The 23,061-nt window shown below is 40.4% G+C and overlaps 1 protein-coding gene across 4 annotated transcripts in view; it reads right to left on the bottom strand.

The window, feature by feature from the left end:
• LOC122553622 (F-box only protein 34-like) overlaps nucleotides 1-22,825 on the bottom strand; it is a 46,094-nt gene extending 23,269 nt beyond the window's left edge. For 2 of the 4 annotated variants that reach the window (XM_043697713.1, XM_043697715.1), the window contains exon 1: nucleotides 22,332-22,759. The gene's annotated coding sequence lies outside the window, so the exon portion shown is untranslated. Of the gene's footprint in view, nucleotides 1-12,236; nucleotides 12,317-22,331 lie in introns of all 4 variants that reach the window. The other 2 variants (XM_043697711.1, XM_043697714.1) reach the window with 2 other exon arrangements.
• Between the last annotated feature and the right edge of the window lie 236 nt (nucleotides 22,826-23,061).

Raw genomic sequence — 23,061 nt, 5'->3', positions numbered from 1 at the left:
TTGTGAAAAATACTAATCGACTAATTAAATTAATAATATTAAAGTTATCTCATAGGCCATTCCAAAACAACATAACACTTGAGACACAAAGAGATTAGTTTAGGTGTGACTTTGATAAGAGCCATTGCAAAACTGTAGAAAGTGTGGAAACATGATTGGAGGAACTCAAAAATGGGGTGCTAGACAAAACGGTGGAGATGAGGATAGAAGAAACAGGGGAAATTGGGTTTACTATCACAATTTAGAGGAAATACTCTTCCAGTTTTATCTCTGAATGGAAGGGTAATGAGCAGTTGTACCAGATGACAGTAGGTCCAGATAGTTAGCCAGATTTGTAACTGTAATCTGTATCCGTTGAATGTAAGAGTGTGGAGATAAAGTACATACAATGGGAATATCCAGGTTGACAGAGAATAATTTTATTGAGGCCTAGGGCATAGTGGGTGAAGATGAAGACACAGGTGAGCACATCAGGTGCTCACTGCAAGCCTATCAAGGTTTCTAGCAAAATGGATAAATGAGCACATGTCCTTAACAATATCAATTAACACCCTAAAATAACTTTTGCCCCATGCACTATTTGCAAACCATTAGCTGAGATCTGCTTTAAGTTTGGGCAAACACGACAACTGATGTAAAACTGTGCACCAGCCATCCAAAGTCAATGGTATATTCCAGGCTGATCTTTCAACATCATCGTACTCCGTCATCTTCATTTATACTTAGCGGACGCTCACTGTACTAAAGCCCACTCAACTCATGATCTCTCAGTAGGTCAAACATAGGATTGCTTACCTTCAAATTTTCCTTTCTCACTGCTGTCAAAATGCTTTTGAAATCCAAAATTTATAAATAAAATGTGGTGGTGGCATAATGGTAGTGGACTATTAATATAGAACCCCAGGTAAATGCTCTGGCAACTTGGATTCAAATCCCACTATGGCAAATAATGAGATTTCAACTCAATTTAAAAAGAAACAGAATTTGAAAAGCTGGCCCAACTTTTTTTTGTTGATTGTCGATATAATTGTCATTTCTTGTAAAAAAAAAACCATCTGGTTCACTAATGTCCAACTGGCAAAGAAATCTGCTGCCTCACTGGCCTACATGCGACTTCAAATTCACAACAATGTGGTTCACAATGACATATGGCAATAAATGTTGGCCTAGTCAGTGGCACCCACATCCCATGAATGGATTTTTAAAATCATTACTCACGTATCATCATCCTGCCTATTCTTTACAACATGAATGTTATATTGAACTATGGGCTTTCCTAATTTAAGAAAGATCTCTTTTTAAACAAAGGTTATATGCATAACAATTTATGTGATATACTAGTTGTCAAACAAGCATTGCTTTCTAGTTATTTTTTATAAGCTCAGCATAAAACACACAAACTATTCAAATCTATACGTGAAAAAAATGCTCCATCTCAAAAGATGGCACTTGATCTGCTAAATAGTATCCTCCACAATTTAGAAGTCAGTGATGTTTCCTATTCACAGTTCCAATGATATGTCAGTACAGTCAACATTTCATGACATATCACTTGAATACCAACATCATACTTAACTAACAATGTGTGCAAATCAAAAATGGAATCAGGATCCAGTCTTCGTACAATGGACAAATGTAACCACTAGAAAATGGAAACAACCCAGCAGCATGCTAGTAATGTGCCTTATTACTGTATTACCTATGGACAATTGGGACTTTGCCACAACCTTCTCGTGACAGACATGATAAAACATTTAGGAGCTCAGTGTGGGATCTTTGAACATTGACTTGAAACTGGCCATGGAGTAAGTTCAATTGGGATAGGATCAAAGGCTAGTTATATTTTAAAATAAAATGGTACTGGGAATAGCTGCAGACACAGGGGATAGCTCTGACGTTTAGAGAGGACATGACTGAGGCTCTCAAATTGACAAAGGAGTTACAACTGGAATTTTCAATAAAATATATGATAGCAGGAATAATTAAAATTTAAGAACAGTTCTGACTTGTGAGAATGCAGGTAGACAGCCCTTTATCCGAAAAGCTCCAAAGTCCGAAGGTTTTTTTTGTGAAGTTTTCTTCTCATTAGCAAGGTTGTTTGGCGTGCAAACAGTTAACCCAACTTCACATCCACTCACCGCGCGTCACTCAGATGTGACATGGTGGTGGGGGGGGGGGGGGGGGGGGGGGGGGTTGGCCCAGCTCTGGCAGGCCTCAATTCTGTTTAAAGGCCCCATTTTACTCAGTGCGTGTGCTCCTCCAGTAAGATTTAAAAAACTTTCACCATCAAACTGTCACTTATTCAGAAATTTGGAAAATTTTGAATTCCGAAAACCAGCTGGTCCCAAACATTTCAGATAAAAGGATTGTGCACCTTTACAAGTGGACCTAGGCATACTAAGTTGTGAGTTACGTGAATTAATAAGAATTCAATTGCAGTTAGTTAAAGCTGCATGGTTTAAAGACAACAAACTCCCAATCAACAACAAAATAGAAAATTGCTGGAAAAGTTCAGCAGGTCTGGCAGCAATTTCTGTTTTTGCTTCTGATTTACAGCATCCACAGTTTTTAATCTCTCCATCAAAATCAGCAAAATGAAGGAACTGGGAGGCATGCCTTTCTGCATCAGTTGTGCCAAGGTGGAGATGGTTGACAAGTTTCTGTGAGTGACGATCACCAACAATCTGTCCTGGTCGACGCACAAGGAGACAACCATCAAGAAAGCACACAACCACGGCTGCACTTCCTCAGGAAGCAAAGGAAATTCGACATGTCCACAAGGACTCTTACCAATTTTTATAGATGCATTATAGAAAGCATCTAATCATGGTAATGGATTGGAAGAAAAGGAATTTGTGGAATGTCTACAAGATGGCTTTTTTGGAGCAGCTTGTGGTAGGGCCCACTAGAGAACAGGCAATACTGTAATTAGTGTTGTGCAATGAGGCAGACTTGATGAGGGAGCTTAAGGTGAAGGAACCCTTAGGAGGTAGTGATCAAAATATGATTGATCTCAAATTGCAGAGTAAATTCATAGATAGAATCAGAGGTAACAGTGGTACAACTGAATAATGGCAACCACTGAGGCATGAGGGAAGAGCTGGGTAGAATTGACTGGGAGAGGAGCCTAGCAGGAAAGGCAGTGGAACCACAATGGCAGGAGTTTCTGGGAGTATTCAGGACACACAGCAGAGATGCATCCCGAGGAAAAAGAAGCATAGTACAGGGAGGTGGAGTAGGGAAGTCAGGGAGCGCATAAAAGCAAAAGAGAAAGCATATAAAGTAGTGAACAGTGGGAAACCAGAGGATTGAGAAGCTTACAAAGACCAACAGACAGCAACAAAAAGAAATACGGAGGGAGAAGATTAAATAAGAGGGTAAGCTAGCGAGTAATATAAGGGAAGACAGTACAAGTTTCTTTAGATATATAAACGGCAAAAGAGAGAGGCAGAAGTGGACATGGAGCCGCTGGAAAATGACGCCAGAGTGATAGTGGGGAACAAGCAAATGGCTGAGGATTCGAATAACTTCGCTTCAATCTTCACGGTGGAAGATACGAGTAATAACCCAAAAACTCGACAGAGTCAGGGGACAGAACTAAGTATGGTGGCCATCAACAAGGAGGCTGTTATAGAAAAACTGAAAGGCCTAAAGGTGGATCAAATGAATTATGCCCCAGAGTTCTAAGGGAGATAGCTGAAGAGATAGCGGAGGCATTACTGGTGATCTTTCGGGAATCGTTAGAACCAGGGAGGGTCCCACAGAGAACTTAAATTGTGAATGCGACTTCCCTGTTAAAAAGTGAGCAAGGCAAAAGATAGAAAATTATAGACTGATTAGCCTAACCTCAATCGTGGGTAAGTTCCTGGAATCAAGGAGGATGAGATTTTTGATTACTTGGAAATATATAGCAAAACAGGAGAAAGTTTCATCAAGGGAAGGTCATGCCCGAAAAATCTGCTAGAATTTTTTCAGGAAGTAATGAACAGGTTAGACCAAGGAGAGCTAATGAATGTTATCTTTGTGGACTTCAAGAAGGCCTTTGACAAGGTGCCACACAGGAGGCTGCTGAGTAAGCAAAGGGCCCATGGTGTCAGAGTCAATCTGCTAGCATGGATAGAAGCTTGGCTGTCTGGTGGAAAGCAGCAAGTGGGGATAAAAGAGTCCTTCTCAGGATGGCAACCTGCAACAAGGTGGTGTTCCACAAGGTTCAGTGTTGGGTCCATCACTTTTTACTTGATACATTAATGATCTGGATGAAGGAACTGAGGGCATTCTGGCTAAGTTTGCAAACTATACAAAGATAGGTGGAGGGATAGGTAGCATTGAGGAGGCAAAGAGGCTGCAGAAGGATTTGGACAGGTTAAGAGAGTAGGCAAAGGAGTTGTAAATGGAGTACAACATGGGAAAATGAGAGGTCATACACTTAGTAGGAAGTAGTGGTGTGAACTATTTTCTAAATGGGGAAAAAATTCAGAAGTGTGAAGCGCAAAGAGACTTGGGGGTTCTGGTCCAGGATTCTCTCAAGGTAAACTTGCAGATTGAGTCAGTAGTTAGGAAGGCAAATACAATGTTGACATTTATTTTGACAGGACTTGAATATAAATGCTTGGATATACTTGAGGCTCTATAAGGCTCTGGTCAGACCACATTTGGAGTATTGTGTGCAGTTTTGGGCCCAATATCTCAGCATGGATGTATTGGCCCTGGAGCTGATTCTGAGGAGGTTCACGAGAATGGTTCCAGGAATGGATAGCTTAACATATGAGAAACGTTTGAGGACTCTGGGTCTACACTCAATAAGAGTTTAGAAGGATGAGGGGGGGATCTAATTGAAAAATACAGAATACTGAATGGCCTGGACAGAGTATGTGTTGGGAAGATGTTTCCATTGGTAAGAAAGACTAAGACAGCCTTAGAGTAAAGAGAAGATCTTTTAGACCAGATAAGGAGAAACTTCATCAGCCAGAGAGTGGTGAATCTATGGAATTCATTGCCACAGAAAGCTGTGGAGGCCAGGTCACTGAGTATATTTGAGACTGAGATAAATAGGTTCTTGAGTATCAAATTACTCAAGGGTTACAGGAAGAAAGCAGGAGAATGGGGTTGAGAAACTCATCAGCCATGATTAAATGGCAGAGCCGACTCAATGGGTTGAATGGCCTAATTTCTGCTCCTATCTAATGGTCTATCTGGGTGCATCAGTATGCTATGGCAATTTCTGTTCCCAAGACAAAGAAACTACAGAGTTGTGAACACAGCCCGGACCATCACAAAAATAAGCCTTCCATCCATTGGCTCCATCTATATTTGCCGCTGCCTCAGGAAAGCAACCAATGTAATCAGAGACCCCTCTCTTCCACCCTTTTCCATCAGGTAGAAGATATGAAAGTTTGAATACACATACAAACAGATTCAAAAACTGCTTCTTCCCTGCTATCAGACGTTTGAATGGATTTCTCAAATGTTAATGTTGATTCCTCTTTCTCTGCAGCTCTAACACTGTATTCTGGAACTCTTCTGCTACCTGATGCACTTTGCATGTCTAAAGCATGCAAAACAATAGTTTCACCAAGTCGGCACGTGACAATGATTAATCAAATCAAATTCGTCACGCAAAATAGATAATGCAGCTAGAAATAGAAAAGAAAATACATTGAAATTGCAAAGAAAGGGAAATAGGTGAACTTTAACTTCAAGACTTGAATTTCAGGAGACAGAAAGAAAAACAGTGAGCACTCAAGAGGTTGGAGCTAGATATTCAGCAAAGTAAAAAGGATAGGGCAATGGAACGGAGAAAGCTTGTAGCCTTACATGTGACACATTTGCTACTTGACACGCGGGAAACACTTGACCACGGTGGGGAAGGCCCATTTGTTCAGAAGAATTGGGAACATCTGTTCTTAGTGTCAATGGATCGGCATAAATAAGACGATAACATTTGTTTACTTGTGGAATGTATGGCAGTACTTCCTTCTCACACAGGGGGCTGGAAGATTGTGCATATTTCACAATAGGATGTCTGATAACTAAAATTATGGTTCTATCAAAGACTCTTAACATAACTCATACTCAATAGAAAAAGATCTTGCAATTTAATAAGCTAAGTGGAATATGCATGTAATAGAACAATCCTGATATACCTTCACATATACCACACTGAGCAGATTTGAATTTATGAATCTCAGCTCCCTTGTCCTGATTGTTCTGGAATGGTGAATGTCTCATTACCCTTACAGGCTAGGAAAACACAAAGGCTGAAACTAACATAGTAAGGAAGTTGGAAGATCTGCGGCTGTCTGTGTGCGGCTGCCTGTGTGTGAGAGAACAAGCGCGCGCGGGAGAGCAAGAGAGAGAAAAAAAGAACATTCCTCTGTAAATTACGTTCACTGAGTGAAGGGTTCAGGGGAGGGGGAGGGGGAGGGGATGGAAGCCTGTGGAAAGATTAACTCTGTGGTCTGATTTGAGTGAACAGTGGCTTGTCTTAGATTGAATGTCTGTGTGCACTATTCCTGGATCTCGAGCTCCAGGGAACGTTATGAATTTAGTTTACATTCTAGAGATCCAAGATGATTTTGAAAGAAAAAGCCATTTTCTAAGACATGATACTGGACATGTGAGCTGAGTGGGGTTACCTTCTTACCTTTCCCATATAGTTGAGACAAGGCCCTCGGTATGATGTCCTGTTAAAAGGGAAGAGTTATCTAGCCAAAGGAACTGGCCATTTGGGGCCTGGCTGGATCAAGATTTCCCACTATGATGAGCACGTAGCTTAATTAGTCAAGTGTACTCAGACCTGTCAATGAGTTTCGCTTACTCGACTAACTTTTTGCCTTTTTATTGCTGCTTATCTGATTAAGGACATGTGGTGTTTTTGTAATTTTAATACCAAATTTTGTATAAAGACAGCTTGTTTGCAGCAATTAGGAGAGTAGCCTGAGAGAGCTCTTAGGGCTAAGAGCTGGCACTACTACTCTGCTAATGGTTTTAGAACCTTAGCTCAAGCCTGGCTTGTAAGTATCAATGTTATAGTGTAACATTGACGCCATTGGGAAGTAAAAGGTAATAATTTAAACTAAACTATAAGAGTTTTATATCCCAGACTACCACAGAGTACAATCTTTGGGACAAACCAAGAAAGGCTTACAAGTCAAGTCCATCAGGGATTCCCTTGGCCATCTCAAGTAGGTCCTTTAACAGAACTGAAACAAGCTTAGGCAGATGGAGTTCAAATAAAAAAAGGTGACTTCATAAGAAACAGGCTCTGATGAGAATACAATTCCATAATCTAAAGTCGAGGAAGGAAATGTTTAAATTTGTACAAGCCGTACTAAAATTTGACGGAAAGGATGTGGAGTTGTTTGAAAAGGTAGCAAAACAAATGAAATGGCCAAAGGAAAACAGAACAAGTTGATAGGTTGAGCCCATTAAATTTATGCATCATTATCAGAGAAGTTTTCTACGGATAATGAGTGAATTCCTGAAGCATATAGGCAGATGTTTTGAAACCGAAGGAAACAGCCTGGGCAAATACACAGTGCATTTAGAAGGGTAAAGCAAAGCAATTTTGACTGGCAGAAATGATTCTCTTACAAGAATTTAAAAACACACTATCTTGAGTATTTAAAACCCATGTTGAACACCAGCGAGCTGCAACTGCGAGATAGGCAGCAGGAATAGCTGACAATTACCCATGATACATAAACCTAACTCTGAGCGTTATCTATATCACTGGTAAAATTAACGTGATGGCAAATGCATAAACAAGAATGCAAGGATGCTGGAATATTTTGTAAACTGAAAAAAAATGAAAAAAACTGCAAAGATTCTGCAACTAATGATCTTGTAACTATCATTTTATTCGTTAAAAAGCATCATGTTCATTAACATTCTTTAGGGAAGGAAATCGCCCTTTTTCCATTTCCAGCTCCATAATCATGGGTGAGTTAACTAATCGCTGAAATGATCTTAGTTCTCAAGAAGGTTGTTCATCACTACTTTCTCAAGGCCTTACCAGTCATGTCCATGTCCTATGATTTTATTTTGAAAAACTGTCTGATTTATCAAAGGACTTGGGATCTTTCTGTCCTGTTTTACTCATTTTTCGTGGATAAATTTGTGGAGGAATTACAAAAACTCAAAAATACACATTAACCAGAATACAAAAATTCTCAATTTGCATCGTCTCAGTCTTGGTATCTATTGCAACTAATCTAGTGAACCAAGTACAGTTTTTAAAACTTTTACTAATCTGGTAGCATTCATGATCTAAGAAACAGCAAAATTGCTCTGACACATGATTACCATGGGCACAGAGTGGCAACTGTGTTTAGGGATGAGTGATGGGTCTGGGTGGGATGCTCTTCAGAGGGCTGGTATTATTAATCTACACCAGGAAGTAAATGCAGGTTGAATTCCACCAAAATTCAAAAGAATATGATAACATGGGCTGACAGCAGAAAAATAAATCATGCAAGCTAACAGATTATTGCTGAAAGTTAATTGGATCAATAATACCTTTCAGAGAATATGCCTTATCTCATCGATCTGGCACATGTGCAACTTCCGTTGCAAGCTTGTGAGGTTATCTACCATCAACACACTGTATGATGTGTAATTGTACTCTTTATAGGAAGACATTTGGTACATGTGCAGATTAATATTATTGGACATATTTTTAAGACAGTTCCAAATATTACAAAACTATTTGCCAAGATTTAATCATTTGTATTAGGCAAGAAGGGATTTCTTAAAAATTCTTGAGATCCGGTGTCTCTGACGCTGCCCTCGACTTAATACCTATTGAGAAGGTGGAGAAGCTTTTTGAACCACAGAAGGTACTCCTATGGTAGTTTTGCACAGTGAATTCCAGTATTTTGCACCAGCTGCAAAAAAATAAAAGCAATTTATTTTCTAGTTAGAAACAGGCACAACTTGGAAGTGAGCTTATTAAATGGTGATAGTCTTCTCATGCACATACTGTCCCTTGCTAATTTATTTCTTTATCTACTCAGATAAATTACACTACTATATTTGCAAACAATGTTTTTATTAGCAACTACATCCACAATATAAAACCAATCAAAATTAATGGAGTCTTCACTACACCACATGAGGAGCCAGTGTGAACAATATAGACGTTCATGCCTACTGTTATTCAATAAAATCATGCTTGACTGGACGGTGGCCTGAACTCCACCCTGCTGCATGATCACTTGAAGCTATGTTCGATTAGAGTTCCTTTTGTTATTGATTTCATAAAAAATTGATTTTTTTCCAACTAGATATATTTGAGAGTAAAACACCCGTTTCTTTTTTTTGATCATCAAATCTCTGTCCCATTAAAGTATAGATAATCGTGCAAGATGCATTAGGTTGGAAAGATCACTGAAATATGAAGTATATTGAATTGGATCATTTGTGCTGATATCATATAGAATCTCTACAGTGTGGAAGCAGGACCTTTGGCTCAAGAAGTCCACACCAATCCTCTGAAAAGCATCCCATCCAAACCCATTCCCCATTATTCTACATTTTTCCCTGACTAAAGCACCTAACCTACACATCCCTGAACACAATGGGCAACATCGCATGTGCAATTCATTTAATCTGCACATCTTTGGATTGTGGAAGGAAACTGGAGCAACTGGAGCAGTGCTAACCACCGAGCCTCATGTATGTTACTTTCTCTTGTTGACTGCTTCCCATTACTTTGTTGTGCAAAAATTGAATGATTTGACCTTGAAAGAGTCCAGAATTTCCCCTTACAGATGTTTAATGTAAATGTAACAAGCAAGTTTATTGTGTCTCTATTTGAAAGTAGTCACTACAGGCCAGAAATGTTCCCCACTTCCCTCAGATTCCTTTGATAAGTCAAATTTTATCAGGTCCCAACACATCACTCCTGTCCAGTTGATTATTGTCCTCTCCCTTGGCAGGATAAATGTATGGATAAACCAGGCCAATGGCTCTACAGCAGAACAGAAACCTGCTTTGTGAACTGTGTGGAACGCTTTATCGACACCAGCCAGTTCATCCCAATTGACTGGAACAGACATAAAAACGCAGAAAGTCACCAGAGTTCGAGTGACTGAGTGAGCAGGTGTATACTGTGGAACAGCAGCACAAAAGACGTGACTTAACACATGGCACAGTGCGTGTCAGGCACAGTGCAGAATGGGCAGGAAGCATTGCTGGGGCACAGCTATGTGGGACTTGCTAGCCCCTGACTGCTCTAGGAAGGACCTTAACTCGGACTATTATGTCCTTGATACCGAGTCTCTTGTACAATCATCTTGCCATTCAGAAATAAAGCATGGAGGCATTTTTAACACAAACATGCACTCAATACAATGAAACACAGTGGTGTCTTCAGCAAGAAAAATTAAATCTGGTATCCAAGATAAATTGTCTATTCAGATTGGGATTCATGATTTTCATAGAGAGAACAGGTTTGGTGCTGCAGGAATTTTTTGGAGCTCCCCTTATTTGCAGTTGGACCATTGGACAACCTTTATTGTTCACTTAGGGGATGTGGACTCAGCTGAATGCTCCAGTATTTATTGCCCATCCATATTTGGCCTTGAAGCTGTGATAATGAACTGCTCTCAAACCAATTCAGTTCTTTTGATGTAGGTATTCCCATTGTGCTGTAAGGGACGGAATTCCAGAATTTTGACCCAACAGTAGAATATCTCCACTGACCATTTTGACTTTTAAAATAGTAGTTACGCTAACAGGCTATGGCACTGCAGTACTGGAAGCCATTCATGTGGGGGGAAATGAAAAGGAATGTAGTGGTGGTAGAGGACCATGTGGAGGATTTACATAGTTTTCTGCAGCAGGCTGCAAGAGCCCAGGTGCTGCTGTTGTCTGCCTGGTGCTAGAATTCAGTCTATGCATGAGTTAGAGAAGAACTTGTAGTGGTGAGGGGAGGATCCAGTTTTTTACTCCATATTGACACCAACAATACAGGTGGAATGAGGGAAAAAAGAAAGAGTTGCGCTGAGGGATTATAGGAAGTTAAATATCAAATGAAAAAGCAGAATCATAACAGTAATCATCTCCAGATAATCACGTGAACCACAGTATAGTGGAATAAATTTATTTTTAAAAAAAAGCACCCACCTATAGACAAATGATTATCTAAAATATATCAAGAGTTTAGATTGCAGAACAATTTTATGCACTAAATAGTGTAACAAGAAAAATTAAAAAGGACAGAAACACAAGTGTAAGTTCAATGCACTTTGCAAGACACACCATACTTGCATTTGTGTAACACGTTTAAGATAGAAAATATCAAGACACTCCACACCTGGAGTTAAAATATTTGAATATGATCTAGAGATTAAGAAGTTTTAAGCAGCCATAAAATGGGATAAGTTGAGTATACAGACAGAAAAAAATGTTACACACTAGAAGTTAATATGGCCTTGTCAAGGGAAGGTTATGGGTGAAAAATGTAATTCAGTTCTTTGACAAGGCAACACATTGTGGATGTTGTATATTTGGACTTTCTGAAAGCATTTGATACAGTGCCACATGGTAGGTTATTTAGCAAAACAGAATTGATTGGGATTGATGGGTCCTTGGCAGCATGGATTAGAAACAGGCTAAAAGACAGGAAACCGGAGGTAGGTATAGATGGGCATTCCAGATTTCTCAAATTGAAAGTGATGTTCCCTAGGGATTGGTTTTGTGAGCCTTGCTTTTTTCAAACTTATATAGTGATTTAGAAATGGGTTTTGACAGCAAACTATCTAAATTTGTAGATGATACTAGCTAGGGAGAATAGCGAATTGTGAGGATGATGCTGAGTGACTCCAAAGGAAAACTGAAAAATTCGCCAATGGGCAAACACTCGGCAGATGAATTTCAACACAGAGAACACAGATGCATTTTGGTAGAAGAAACAATACAGGCTCAGAAGTCTAACTTTGAGGGTGGTACTCCTTTTTGATTCATCTGTGGGATGTGGACACTGCTGGCTGGTCAGTGTTTATTGCTCGTCCCAAATTTCCCATGAGAAGGTGGTGGTAAACTGCAGTCCATGTTCTGTGGGTTGACCTACAATACAATGAAGGAGGGAATTCCAGGAGAAGAGTGACCTCACGGTTCATGTGCATGACTCTCTGAAGGTGGGCAGGCAAGCTGAAAAAGTTACAAACACTTATAGGATCCTTTGGTTTATAAATATAGGCAAAGAGTGTAGAAGTAAAGAAGCGATACTATACCTCTACAAATAATTGGTCAGACCACATTTGGAGTAGTGTGTTCATTTCTGGCCACCTTATTTATGGAAGGACGTTAAACCCTGGAGAGAGTTCAAAGGACATTTATTAGATTGATACCAGGAATGAACGATTTTAAATACAAGGAAAATTGAGAGAGATTGGGCTTATTCTCCTTGGAGCAGAGAAGATTAAGAGATGACCTTATTGAGGTTTTCAAAATGATCAGCAATTTTGACAGGGTAAAGAAGGATATTGTGTTTTCATGATTGGTATGTCACAATTTGAACACTGTCAGCAAGAGGATGAGGAATGAGATGAGGAACTTCTTTACTCAGTTGTTAGGATTTGGAATGTGCTGCCTGGGAGAATGGGGGAGGTGAAATCAATAGGTGGTTTCGAAAGACAACTGAATATATATTTTACAGTAATCAAGTTAAAGGGCTACAGAGATAGGGCTGGAGAGTGGAAGCAGCTGGGTAGCTAGAGAGGCAGTTCAGGCACCTGGTCACTGGAAGTATCCCCAATTTCCCATGTCACACAGGTGGACTATACTGCTTGGCTGAGCTGCTTTGCCATATCTTCCCCTTAAATTATTCTGTGTACTCCCTCTCATATTGTTGCCATGCTGTATATGACTCTATGTAATGAATATTAAATATGTACCATATTCATTGTTTCGTTCTTAAATCAAACTAAAAATCAATTTTTACTTATAAAAGACTGCAAGGGGAAATACTCACTAAATTTCTAACCAAGACCACTACTCATTTTTTTCCTTCTTCAACCACTGATGGTGGGTGAAAACAGCCAATGCTGAAGACCTGTAGGTCAGATGGTGTCCAGAGCTTGCTCACTCTGTCTCCATGGATGCTGTCTGACTTGCTGTGATCTCCAGCATTGGTTGTTTTCAGCACTGATTCCATCATCTACATTAATTACTCCTAAACTGAAGAGTGGGATTTTTCTTTATAGGAAAGAAAAATATTCTGAATAGTCTAGAATATCTCTAAATATTTGTCACTGCTTCTCTATCTTGCAGTATTCCAGCCAGCCACTTCAGCTTTAATGCCCAGCAAGTTTCCTTACTTAAATTTAAAATACACATCTTAAAGACACTTCTGCTCTCCTTCAAATGATCATTGCTGCTTCCTTGAGGTGCCTTTAATCTAAGGTCATTAATCCTACCACATTACACAAAATCAAGTCTAATACAGCCCACCTTCTAGTTGGTTCCAGAACATGCTGCTCTAAAACTATTTTATCATTCTGTATACCCAATCTGGTTTCCAGTTCGTACGTAGATTAAAATAACCCATGATTATTGTTGTCCTTTTATCACAAGCATCCAATATTCCCTCTTGTATACTTAAGAATTATTGAACATGGAAACAGACCCTTCAGTCCAACCAGTCTATGCTGACCATACTACCCAAAGTCCCTCACCCCATATCATCCTAAACACTTCTTATTCATGCATTTATTGATATGTCTTTTAAATGTACAAGTAAGCCCTTCAGTAAAACTCTTTGGGGAAAAATGCCTTCCAGTTTGTGTTAGAATCCAAATAACTATTAGAAATGACAACAGAATTGTTCCACTGTTCTAATTCATTCAAAACACTCTTCCCCCAGTGTTTTTAGCAGAACAAACCCACATAAACAAGGTACTGTGGAGTGTAATCAAAACAGAGTTCATGGTCTGAAACTGCTGAATTCAATGTTTATCAGATTATCAATGGTCTTGACAAGGTGGATGTGGAAAGAATGTTTACTCTTGTGGGTGATTGCAGAACAAAGGAGACACTGATTTAAGGTTTGAGACATTTTGGAACACTGTCTCAGGAGAGGGAAAACTGAATATCTTTACGACAGAGATTGAAAGATCCTTGTTGGGCAAAGAAATCAAGAACTTAACACTGGCAGATGGGAACGTAGAAGTCAGACACATATCAACCATGATCTTACGGAGTGGTTTAAAGGGCTGAATGGCCTGTTTCTGTTCTTGACATGGATTCATCTGCAAGCTCAGTATTTTATGCTGCTCAAGCATCTGCACACCGAAGACAATTTTCACTCATGTTGTTGTTCTTGCTAAATAATCCCTTGAATAAGTCAGACTTTGTTGACTGAGTTGTAATTGTATTTTTAAAACATGTATGAATTGCACAATTAATACTAAACACCTTCACGGTTCCTGAAAAGCTAATTTTGTATTTTGTTTTAGAATATCAACTTTTGCCAGAGTGACTAAAAATTCCAAATATTTCATTTTTTAAAAAGTTTCTTTATGAGTTACCTTAACCTAAACACATTCATTTATTTTGCCATCTGAAATTTTTTTTAAAAAAAAGTGATAAGTTTTGAAAATTTTTAACTTTCTAGTATGTTTGTGAATCGTTCAATGAGATTGGCTGTCAACCTGTTAATTGATATTACTGCTGCTGCAGCCAAGCCATCCCTTGACATAACACCAGATTTAAAAGTGCCACTAATGAAAATGGAATACCATACCACAGCAATTGCTCAATCATTGTGGGAACTTTGGAGGTCGCTGACAGCACCCTTGCAGGAAATCAATGCTATTTTGCACACTGACCTCTGAAAAAAAAGTGTTCCTTAGATTCCTGTAGTCTAAAAACGTTAAACATTATTCTCTGCATTCTGACGTAAACAGTCCTTTTTATTGCTGCCATACAGCCATTAAAATTATGCACTAATTTTATTAACTAGTCTCTTATACAAACATTAAGCATCTTTCAGACAACATAAAGTATCCTCGTACAAGTAATAATGACTTCTCATTTTTTAAAGTGTACTAATTTTATGATTATTACTCTCATAAAACAGCTTCTCTTCAAATAGTAACCAAGAATTACCATTGATTGAAATGAATTCTCAGTGCACCTGTACTGCATTTGGATAAATCTTGGCCAATTTCCACACTTCTCATTGACATTTCTTTGCTAACATTCTTTGGACACAAGAGTACAGAACATTTAAAACCTTTGATTAGGTTAAAATATTGCCTTTCACTCCAGGATATTATTTGTAGAAAGAGATTTTAGTGTGATTTTAAGTGAATTACTTTAAAGACATGCCATTAAAAGGAACTGGATTTCATACTAGGCTTAACACATCTTTCACCAAGTCAGTATGATGGAATGAATACCTGCTCCTTATGCTGGTTATGAAGTCTCAAGTGAAATAAGATTGTGGGTGGCCTCATGTTAATTCCTATTGTGTATGGGTCCAGAGCAGAGAAATCCCCTCAGTTCAACACTAAACAAATAATATCATACAGAAGGCACAACATGCAGTATAAAGGTAAAAGGACACTTGAGCTTCCCACCTATACTGGAGGGCAGTGCAAAGGAACCTTTATTATCATAATAACTGTGCTGCACCTATTTTGGGAACACAGCAGCAGACACTAATGTCACCCATTTTTAACATTAAACATACTCCTTTTTAAAAAAAAGAGTAAATACCCAACTGCTGCCAGATGATTATCTAATTGATATTAGGAGCTCTTAACAGAAAAGTTTTTTTGATGATTTTTGCCAATATTTTGCTCAACTATTTAATGCACAGTGTAACAAGGAAAATTAAAAAAAGATGAGTATTGAGTACAGGAGTTGGGAGGTCATGTTGCGGCTGTACAGGACATTGGTTAAGCCACTGTTGGAATATTGTGTGCAATTCTGGTCTCCTTCCTATCGGAAAGATGGTGTGAAACTTGAAAGGGTTCAAAAAAGATTTACAAGGATGTTGCCAGGGTTGGAGGATTTGAGCTATAGGGAGAGGCTGAACAGGCTGGGACTGTTTTCCCTGGAGTGTCGGGGGCTGAGGGTGATCTTATAGAGGTTTACAAAATTATGAGGGGCATGGATAGGATAAATAGACAAAGTCTTTTCCCTGGGATCGGGGAGTCCAGTACTAGAGGGCATAGGTTTAGGCTGAGAAGGGAAAGATATAAAAGAGACCTAAGGGGCAACTTTTTCACGCAGAGGGTGGTACGTGTATGGAATGAGCTGCCAGAGGATGAGGTGGAGGCTGGTACAATTGCAACATTTAAGAGGCATTTGGATGGGTATATGAATAGGAAGGGTTTGGAGGGATATGGGCCGGGTGCTGGCAGGTGGGGCTAGATTGGGTTGGGATATCTGGTCGGTGTGGACGGGTTGGACCGAAGGGTCTGTTTCCATGCTGTACATCTCTATGACTCTATGACAAACACGATTAAGTATAAATTCAGTGCACTTTGCAAGGCACACTACACTTACATTTTTATAGCACCTTTAAAACAGAAAAAAAAACTCAAGACACTCCACACAGAAGTTAAAAAATATGTTTAATATGATCTAGCAGTCAAAATGTGTTCAAGGTCAAAGCAGCAAGAAAATGTCTAAGGACACTAAAAGATGTATGTGTGGAAATTATGGTGGCACTCGTAATAATCTTCCAATCCTTCTTAGATATGGGGCATTGCAAACGTGCAAATGCTATAACCTTATTAAATAAAAAAATACACGAAAAAGCAATTTTTCCTCATCTCAGTTTTAAATCTACTACCCTTATCCTAAATTTACAACTGCTTATTCCAGATTGCCCCACAAGAGGAAACATCCTCTCTATATCTACTCTGTTTACTCCATTTAATATCTTATATACCTCAAATCTCCTTTAGTATCTTACAGACCTCATGTTTGATAAAACTATTCATTTATTGATTATTCAATAAGTTAAGACTGACCCCAAATGTGCTCCTTGCTGAATATTACAGTCCAAATAGAACATTAAAATTGATTTTTCCCACTAAAATCATCAGAAAGAGAACAAAAACTCTAGTTATTATGAAGGTTTCTCAGATATTTACTAATACTGTGATTACTAAATTTTAAACCTGGAAGAGCACATTACTAACATGCCAACACACCAACAAATCTTGTAAAAAGAAATATCCACTGCAACTTTGCACCCAGGTTTGGGAAATGAACGTACTAAAATAACTTAGTTGGATACACAGTGATTGTAATAATTCCGAAAGTAATACCAAAAAACCAGTCAGATTTCGTCAGACATCTTAAAAAGATGGAGTCTATAAAATGGAAATAAATTTTAATTCACTTCCAAAAGGGATTCAATAAAACACACACGTTTTTGCTTCCTCTGACGAGCAAAAGGAGAAAGAGTGGGAAGTAGACCCAAAGACATCGATTTTTAAGTTAATGTCAAAATGTTCAAAAGAAAAGTTAGTCACAGCCACTGTCATACGCCAAGATGCCACCCACAAATTCAAACAGAAGAACATAGCAATTCAAACAGGTTAAGCTTCTGAGCTTAAAAGGGCTGCTGAAAGGTAGATTCAAAAATTAGCATTGCCCACTAGTCTGCTATTTTTGGTGGTAGAGCAACCTGAAATAATGATGAGTTGTCATGTTAGTGCTTTTAATCGGAGGAGCATTACACAAAACCAGAGTAAGTGTAATTTTCATTTAATGTATTGATATCAATACACTAAACATTTATGATAAAAGTCATGGTCTGTAAGATAGTGCAAAGCTTTTTGAATGCAGAGCCTTAGAATTTTCAAATCACTGTCACAAACATGATCAGCAAGGCAGCCTGTGTGTGGAACTGCAGGAGATGGGGTAGATACTAAGCAAGGATTTTGCATCAGTGTTTGTTGTGGAGAAGGACCTGGAAGACACAGAATATGGGGAAACAGATGATGACATCTTGAAAACATGCCCATATTACTGAGGTGGTGGTGCTGGATGTCTTAAAACGGACAATGGCGGATAAATCCCCAGGACCTGATCAGGTGTACCCTAGAACTCTGTGGGAAGCTAGGGAAGTGATTGCTACGCCCCTTGCGGAGATATTTGACTCATAGTTATAGATGAGGTGCTGGAAGACTGGAGGTTGGCTAACGTGGTGCTACTATTTAAGGAAGGTGGTAAGGACAAGCCAGGGAACTATAGACCAAGCCAGACATCGGAGGTGGGAAAGTTTTGGAGGGAATCCTGGGGGACAGGATTTCCATGTAATTGGAAAGGCAAGGACTGATTATGGTTCATCAACGTGGCTGTGTGTGTAGGAAATCATGTCTTACAAACTTGAATCGAATTTTTTTGATGAAGTAACAAAGAGGATCGATGAGGGCAGAACAGTGGACGGGATCTATATGGACTTCACTAAGGCGTTCGACAAGGTTCCTCATAGATGACTGGTTAGCAAGGTTAGATCATGAGAATAGCTATTGAGATTCAGAACTGGCTTGAAGGTAGAGACAAAGGATGGTGGTGGAGGGTTGCTTTTTAAGACTGGACATCTGTGACCAGTGGTGTGCCACAAGGATCGATGCTGGGACCACTGCTTTTTCCACTGAAATAAATTATTTAAATGTGAACATGGGAGGTATAATTTGTAAGTTTGCAGATAACACCAAAATTGGAAATGTAGTCGACAGCAAAGAGTACAATGGGATCTTGATCACATCGAAGGGAGGACTGCAGATGCTGGAGATCAGAGTTGAAAAGTGTGGTGCTGTAAAAGCACAGCTGGTCAGGCAGCAGCCAAGAAGCAGGAGAGTCGATGTTTCAAGTATAAGCCCTTCATCAGGAATAAGGGGGTGGCCCAAGGGGACTGAGAGATAAGTGGGAGAGGGGTGGGGCTGGTGGTGAGAGGTTTTGGGCGGGGGGGGGGTAAGCTGGGAATGCAATAGGGAGATAAAGGTGGGGGTGAAGGTGATAGGTTGGAGTGGAGGGTGGATCGGATAGGTGGGAAGGAAGATGGACAAGCAGGGTGGTGCTGAGTTGGAAGGTTGAATCTGGGATAAGGTGGTGGAGGTGAAATGGGAAACTGATGAAATCCACATTGATCCCATGTGCTTAGAGGGTCCCAAGGCAAAAGATGAGGACTTCTTCCTCCAGGCATATGGTACCTAGAGTCTGGCAGTGGAGGCAGCCCAGTACTTGTATGTTGGCATTCTGTCTCCCCAATCTACATTTCAGAGAATATCTCTGGGCCACGCACTAAACAACCCACCATCCTGTGGGCGAACACTAACTCTCCCTCCCAATCTGCCAAGGACATGCAAGTCCTAAGCCTCCTCCACCGCCAAACCCTCCAACCACATGGAATCAATGTGGATTTCACCAATTTCCCAACTTATCCATTCCACCCGCCCCTCTGACCTATCACCTTCATCTACCTATCACATTCCCAGCTAACTGCCCCCTAGCTCCACTCCCATTAATCTTTCAGGCCCCTTGGGCCACCCCCTCATCCCTGATGAAGAGCTTTGTTTGAAACGTCAACTCTCCTGCTCCTCGGATGCTGCCTGACCTGCTGTGCTTTTCTAGCACCACACTCCGTCTCTTGACCAGATGGGCCAATGGACTGAGCAGTGGCAGATGGAGTTTAATTTAGATAAATGCGAGGTGCTGCATTGTGGAAATCAGAGCAGGACTTATACACTTAATGGTAAAGTCATGGGGAAGGTTGGTGTGGAGTGCAGGTTTATAGTTCCTTGAAACTGCAGTAGATAGGACAGTGAAGAAGGTGTTTAATATGCTGTCCTTTATTGGTCAGAGCATTGAGTATAGGAGTTGGGAGGTCATGTTGTGGCTGTACAGGACATTGGTTCAGCCACCTTTGGAATATTGTGTTCAACTTTGGTCTCCCTTCCATAGGAAGGACGCTGTAAAACTTGAAAGGATGTTGCCAGGGTTGGAGGGGTTGAGCTATAGGGACAGGCTGAGGTTGTTTTCCTTGGAGTGTCGGAAGCAGAGGTTATAGAGGTTTATAAAAATCATGAAGGGCATGGATAGGGTAGATAGACAAGGTCTTTTCCCTGGGGTGGGAGAGTCCAGAACTACAGGGCATAGGTTTAGGGTGTTTGGGGAAAAGATTTAAAAGGGACCTAAGGGGCAACCTAGGTGGTGCGTGTATGGAATGAGCTGCCAGAGGACATGGTGGAGACTGGTACAATTACAACAACATATAAAAAGGCATTTGGATGGGTATATGAATAGGAAGGGTTTAGAGGGAGAGACAAGAGTGTGGTGCTGGAAAAGCACAGCAGCTTCTGAGGAGCAGTAGAATTGACGCTCTGGGCAAGAGCCCTTCAGCTGAAAGACTCTTGCCTGAAATGTCAATTCTCCTATTCTTTGGATGCTGCTTGACCTGCTATGCTTTTCCAGCACCACACTCTTGACTCTGATTTCCAGCAGCTCCGGTCCTCACTTCCTCCAGGGTTTAGAGGGATAGGGACCAAGTGTTGGCAAATGGGATGAGATTAATTTAGGATATCTAGTTGGCATGGACGAGCTGGACTGAAGGGTCTGTTTCTGTGCTGTACATCTCTATGACTCTATACAGGCAAAAGAATATATTTGCATATGTCCATGATATTTCTGTCTCCTTGCTTTCTCTACACATAGATAAAATACAACAGCCAGTATGCAAAAACTGCTGTCACAGCAGAATAGCAACAAACCAGCATCTTCCTGAATATCCATATTTTCTAATACTGTTCAGCAGTGGATGTCAGTGCATCATACTCTCATGAAGTAGCAAAAAAATCTTGAGGTGGGTCTTGTTTCCAGTGAATATATATCAGTTTCTTGCCACTTGTACACTATTACAACATGCTGTGGCTACAGCTTCTCAGAGCTGAACTAATATAATTTCAGTTGTCAGTGCAATGTAATAATAGCATTTCAACCTTGAATGTTTTGATTTCAAATCAAACATTTCACATCCCGAATAATCTGATATTCTTCAAAATTGTGCATTCTCACAAACAAATTACACTATAGATACATTGATCTCTATGTGCAAGATTTTAAAAATCAAGAATTACAACTCCTCACCATTATCCAATGACTCCAGCTCGTCCACAAATCTCAAATATCCAGTGAGAACGCAACTAGATTTGCAACATCTCACTATAGTAGAACATATTGTCACAAGCTGTCAAGATTTACTCAACTATTTTCAGTGACTTGTGTTGGCAAATGCAACTGCCAGACTTCACCTACAATCCCAAATATGAATGAATAACCAGGTTTTTTTTGGTGATGTTGGAAGAGAAAAGAATGTTGTGACCTAGCCAACGGCTTTTTGAACAGTGCTATAGGACCTAACATCCTATGTTAACACTCTCAAACTGAATGACAACACGCACCATGTTTTAACATGTAACCTAAGCTTTGAATTTACAAACTCTTAAACTAGAGGCAAAAGTGCAAACACACAATTGTTGACTACATAGAATACACTCCACAAAACATCACCAACAGAAAAAATGCCCAATCAAACACTGCATAGGGTGGTTTTTTTTTTAAACAATTTTAGTAACAAGAGCACATTTAGTTCCAGTAACACATGAACATTTCTTCTCAACAAATCAGACACTGTACAGTGGGCATGGAAGATTGATAAGGAAGGATCTTCTAGTTTCCCTCACCATAACTTAAACTGAGAACATCCAGTTCAGCATGAAGAGGTGCAATGTTATCAAATTAGCACCAACACCTACATAACTCTAGCAACAACAGAATATTTCTTATTGCAGAATTAGATCGTATACAGTTCTTAAATTGGTAATTATAAGGCCAAATAAAGTGGAACAGAATGTAGGAAATTATGTACGAAATGTACAAAGAGAGGCTAGGAGAGGCTGTTGGAACGAACTCTGATCAAATTAGAAAGGTTTGGCCTGAATTTGGCTATAAAACATTTGCAGCTATTGACCTCTAGATATTTGGATCGACATTCGGGGTTCAGTATTTCCCTCAGTATGTCAATGACAGCTACCGTTCCGGTCACAGGCAAGAAGAGGCAAATAAAAACTCTTGGCCCCATAAACTGCCGCACAGTCCAATTACCAACAGGCGGGAACTTACTGACAACAGAACCCGAGGCTGCGGCCTACCTCTGAGCTTCCCACGTTCAAAGGTTTAAAGGCATCCGATTAAACGCGTTAAACTCGACTCGGACGCAAAAATCACAGGTCAACCGCACCCCGCCCCCAAACCCTGGGCCGCTCACACCCGGGACGTGGCGGAAAAAAAAAGGAAAAACTCACCTGGATTCGGGATATCGAGCCTTGTACCGGTCCCTCGGAATCGGATTTAGAATTCATAGGAGGGACCGGGACTAGCAATACCCCTCCTGGGCTTCACACCCAGAGTGCTTTTTTTTTCGGTTTACAGCCACCCAACACTGCTGCTGTTATTACCGCCGATACCTCCAACAACACTGCCACTCCTCCCGCACTTTAGGCCACAAGACTGCCAATATCCCAGGGTACTGCGCGCTGAGGAGGCCTCCGATATCGGACTGTCGATATCCCAGGATGCTGCGCGCTGAGGAGGCTTCTGATATCGGACTGCCGATATCCTCGGATGCTGTGCCTGAGGAGACTTCCGATATCCCAGGATGCTGCGCGCTGAGGAGGCCTCCGATATCCCAGGATGCGGTGCCGAAGGAGACTTCCGATATCCCAGGGTGCTGCGCGCTGAGGAGGCCTCCGATATCCCAGGATGCGGTGCCGAAGGAGACTTCCGATATTCCAGGGTGCTGCGCGTTGAGGAGGCCTCCGATATCCCAGGATGCTGTGCCTAAGGAGACTTCCGATGTCCCAGGGCGCTGCGCGCTGAGGAGGCCTCCGATGTTGGACTGATGGTATTAAATGGTGCTGTGAACGGAGAAAGGACTGTCCTGTTTGTTTAAAGTCTGGCTTGATCTGGTTCTTCATCAAACTTTCGCGTTCTGTTCAGTCTACTTGTTTGGAAAATGCTACACAGTCTCTGATA

The sequence above is a fragment of the Chiloscyllium plagiosum genome, chromosome 10 (genome assembly GCF_004010195.1).
Source record: "Chiloscyllium plagiosum isolate BGI_BamShark_2017 chromosome 10, ASM401019v2, whole genome shotgun sequence".
NCBI classification, from domain to species: Eukaryota; Metazoa; Chordata; class Chondrichthyes; order Orectolobiformes; family Hemiscylliidae; genus Chiloscyllium; species Chiloscyllium plagiosum.
The sequence above is the reverse complement of the archived record's forward strand: the minus strand, read 5'-3'. Positions and strand labels throughout refer to the sequence as shown.